Here is a 5062-nt window from a genome sequence, read left to right as displayed (position 1 = left end):
AAAAGAGTATTGAACAGTTGGAAGAAGTTCAAGGACAGTAACAAGACATGTTTGAAAAGACAGACCGGCACCCCGTATCAGTGGACATACTTGACAGGAAATTCCAGGTAATTGTTCACATAAATTTAGTGACTGTAGTCACAAAAATAGAAGCCAAGCCTACTTTCCCTTCAGGGACCAAGGAGGCGCTGCTTAATTTTTCCACGAGGACATTCTGGACTAGCATCATAAAACGTGTGAAAGAGCAACTGTTTTTTCCCAAAGACTAGGCTTAGTGAAACCAAGCTTTCCCTTGGGGAAGGGTACAGAAGGGTTTCCCGTCCCTCCCTGTCCGGAGATGGAAGTACCACATGCCGTGTCCCAGAGGGGCTGGGGCTTCTAACCCTTTGGGATGCCTCCAAATCCACAGTGGCACAGAGGACTATTTTTAACCCTCTCTTCTTTAAGCTCGTTTCTTGACTGATGGCAGGTGTTCAATCACTCAGAGTCATCTCAGCTGCTGATGTCAGAAGCTTACTAATATAATTTGAATCAAGGGTAGGTATAAATCAGAACAACTCAGGGCCAAAGCGTCAGTGACTGTTTTGTGCTGCATTGAATCTAGTGCTACCTTCGACAGAAAAATGACACCACATGAAACACACAATTCACCTAAATAGGAAGAGAAACAGGAGAAAAGCTTTTTAGGGTCATTGATTGATGGTTTCCAGACTTCATCCTAGGCCAAACTAGCAATCTAGTAGGGATGAGAAATATTCCATCAGGTGTTGCCCGCTGTCAAAATTTACGTTTACTATGCACAGTATACATTTATGAAGAAAATCTTTCAGAAATTTATCATGAGGAATCTAAGCTTTGGGCACATTATGAATTGGTCAATATTAAATTAATTAATTGCATGCATGTTAAGCAGATAGTAGATAAAGTGACGGTATTTTGGTATTAAATGTTGCTCTGGAATCTGGAAAGATTATTTTATTGCCTATTTGTGATCTCCCTTCCTTTTATGTTGATTTAATTTACTTCTTGTTACTGGTACTCATCTGTTCTGGGGTGACTTCTTGCTAAAAATTACATTGCATTGTAATTGAAATACTTAACGTGCTCAATACTAGAACTTCATCTAATATACGTATGAAAGATTATATGATCTAGGATCTCAGAACTAATCCCATCAAGCTATATCTACATACCCTTTTTCTTATATAAAGGAACATAAAGTAATATTGTGAAGAAATATAGGAATTTTAAAAGGCAATGCAACACAGAGACACAGAAATTCCCACTACCTCCATCTGGTCTGTTATCGTTTTTCACAATCCCTTTTCCTTTCTTGTTATCTGAGGAGAAGAGATGGCCCAGCAAGAAGAGGAGGAGTCCTTGGGGGAGGAGAAAATTCCCAAATATTTATTGTTATGTTCAACACTAACTGCACTGACTCCATTTGTGCTTTTCCCCAGTGTGTCTTACACAATGTAATGCCTGCAGCTGAAGAGTGCCAGGGTGCCAGGCTCCAAACAGATGGGAGCACAGTCGGTGCCGAGTTTCTCTTCTGGGCACCACTTGTACTCTGTTTTCTCAGCACCCCATTTCACACTGTCACGAGCCCAGTTTCAAAGAAGGAACAGTGCGCTAAAGCAGCAGAGATCGCCATCTTCTGCTGTGGATCTACATGTAAGGATACCAGGATTTGGTCCCACGGGACAGCTGTTTTCTGTGCAGTGACGATCCAGCAGAATAAAGCAATGGTCCCAGTTCAGATGATAGAGTGATGCAGGGTGTACCTCTGTGAAGGCAGGTATCCACTACAGCAGCCTGCAGTAAGTAGTATATCTCCATGAAGGGACAAACTGCGTGAGTAGTAGCTCTTACAGCTGCACCAGCCTTGTGCAACCCAGCATCACCATATCTGAACTGGGATGATCGATTTAGATGCAGTACCAACATACAGCAGGTGTAGATGGCAAACTGGATGCTGACAGCATCAGCGGCTCATTTATCGGTGAATAACGTCTTTGTGGCTCGCTTCATTGGATGACTGGACAGTGCTGAAGGTATTGGATGCCTGACAGTCTGAAAGAGAGCACGAGCTGTAGGGTGACGTGACTTTGCCTTCCAGCTTGTGCTTTATGGCGTCTTGGCAGCAGTGCTGAAGGTTATTCGAACCAGCAGCGCTCCCAGTGTGCCCAGCTTCCCCCATCGTTTTCCAGTGTGAAGACTACAGTAGTCCCTTCTGAATTTGGATATGTGTCTTCAAGCAAGGAACAGATAAGCTCTTAAATAAAAGCGATTGTATGAATGCCCATAGTAACAATGGAAAAGAGAGGGGCAGAACGGAAATTATGACACAGGTTGAAAATTACTTCTAGGTAATAGATCCTGGAAAAGAAGAGACTACTTGACGGCCTGCAATGTATAAGCTGAAATAATGTGTGAATGCTATTTTTATGGTAAGCCATACCAGTGGTGTGATCCTGCAAAAAGCTAAAGGTTTCCTGAGAATTTCTGAGCATCCCAAAGAGCTTGGTTCAGGACATGAGTCACTCGTAGAGGGAGCGCAACGTTGCCCTCTCGTTACCAAGTATACTAAATTGGGTTTTCCACCTCCAGTAGGAAGTATATTTTTGAATATCATTACTTGAACAAAGACAACATTAGCAAGTCAAATGATTTTGCATAAGCACTTTTTTTTAAAGAAGGCCACAAAATGATGCTTTATACAATTTAGCTATTTTTAATTCGTTCGAAGTGAATCAAAGTGAATTCTAAAATTCTATTTCAGAATTAATTTAAATTATTCTAAGACTTGCAAATTTTTGTTAGTGGAAGAAGGGCTCAGAAATATTCCTTCAGCAATGGATAATACTAATTAGTCCACCATGTAATTCTGATCTTTGTTCATACATTTTAAAGGTGTAAACATCATTGTATGGCAAAACTGTATCTCTATTCCCCATCTGTTCAGTTAGAACAATAAAGTATATAAAAATTGGTGCACATAACATCCATTATGAGGTCTTAAAATTAACTTTTATAGTGAATAAACATGGGCAATGATAACAGTATTTTTGCAGCAGATTCTGATATGTTACTCTGGTGAACTACTAGCTTAACTGGGAGACTACTTGTGAAGGAAGATTTTTTATCAGCTCCAAATCTTTAAACGTAATCTAGAATATAGCATTCTATATTACTGAACATGTTAAAAATTAAGAATTAAACTCGGCTGAAAAACATGAAGGGATATGTATTCCACATTGAATTCCCAATATGACCATGATTTAAGGGATTGTGTTGATTTAGAAAAAAATTCTGAAAAAGAAATAATTCATTTTTTTATAAGAATTACTTTCCTTCCAGAAAGATGCTTCATTTACATGTTGTATTACTTCTTTGTATTTTATCTTATTTTTTAAAATTTTTTATGTTTTATCAAAGCAATTCTCAATTACAATTTATAATAGCAACTGCTGACTAAAAACTACTAGGTTTTTAATGACACTAAACTAAATATGTCATAATTATAACTGTAAAACATAACCCTATAAAACTTGAAATTAATCTAGAAATCATAATTGAAATATTGAAAGAAAAATACAAACTTTATTTATTATTTACATTCCTTTTTCAATTTAAGATTGACAAATGTCAGTATTTTGATCTTTCTTTCCTTTCCAGAAAAACGTTATGTTTTAAAACCATAAACTTCATATGGAGTGGAATTTTAATGCACTGACCACCTCCTCTGAAGTCCAATAAAAGCCACAGATTCCCATGGTAGGCTATTCCTGTGTGTAACAAAGTGAATAGCTGGAAAGAAGAGAAAAAGAAGACTGAAATGGAAAAAGAAAAAGCAGCTGTCATGGAAAAGTAAGAAAAACAGAAGACAAAGGGAAGCAATGCCCCCCACCCCATGTGCTTCTAATACACAATTTTCTTGTAACACCTGGGAATTTCCTACCAACCTTAGCCATCTAACCGTCCACAAGCTCCTCTGTTCCACCAAATGTTTCAGCTTACTTTCTCCCTAATTACACGCTGGAATCTGTAGATTAATAACCGTATAGATAGGGTTGGAGCTGTAACTGGGTGAACTGGATGAAAAGTGTGATGGGAATTAGAGAACATGACCGAAGGATTCACAGGAGCCGTTGTTTTCTCCCACTCTCTCTCCGGCTATAACACATCCCAATTTTTCACATTGAAAGGAGGAGGACAGCGTACACTGTGCATTTCCAAAACCAAAACACTTCATCTGAAGATGCCAGTGTGGTTGCTAAGTAACAGCAATGTAGTTTATCTGCCACATCACTCACATGCCTCGTGAACACATGGAAAGCGGTTATCATAAATCTTATGCTGCCCATGTATTAAGATAATATTCCGTTCTCCTCAAGAATGAATTAAAAATGCTCTGAGAAATTTTAGGTAGTATGTTAAAAGAAAAAATTAAAAAGCTCATAAAAACATCTATATATGGACAAATTAAAATGGATGGACAGATCAAACAAACACCTAAGCGTACCACAAGCAGCTACTGCCTGGAGTACTGAGAATAACTAAGGAGGCAAAAGAAACCTCCAAACTCAATGGCAAAGTTTAATGGGAAGGTTCAAGATGCTGTCTGAACCTAAAAGATATCATCCCAGATGGAAAATTAGCCTAAACAAAGGTAACAGAAAACAGCGTAAGGTGTGAGAAGTGCAATGAAGATAGATTCAAAAGGCCAGAAGAAAACTCAGTGTGAGATTTTTGAAAGCTCTCAATAGTCTAACTTTAGACTAAATAAAACCAGAGTTGTATCCACTGGAGGTTAGTAAGTCATGGTTAAATAGTTGGAAATTTCATCAGGTAAAGACTAGGAAGCCAAAGATTAAAAGAGAGAATGCAAATGCTAAACCAAAAGGTTAAACCACGACAATGCCTAAGAAGCAAAAAACTTTCAAAAGAAGGAATGGGTCTTTTGGACCTCACAGAAAGAAGCAAGCAAGGAACATAAAGGAACAGCTGAGAAGCCGAACGATTTCACATTGGACTGCATCAGTTCAGACTAGACTTATCC

This window comes from Pygoscelis adeliae, unplaced genomic scaffold (assembly GCF_000699105.1).
Source record: "Pygoscelis adeliae isolate BGI_AS28 unplaced genomic scaffold, ASM69910v1 Scaffold59, whole genome shotgun sequence".
Lineage (NCBI taxonomy): Eukaryota > Metazoa > Chordata > Aves > Sphenisciformes > Spheniscidae > Pygoscelis > Pygoscelis adeliae.
This window is presented reverse-complemented; position numbering follows the sequence as displayed.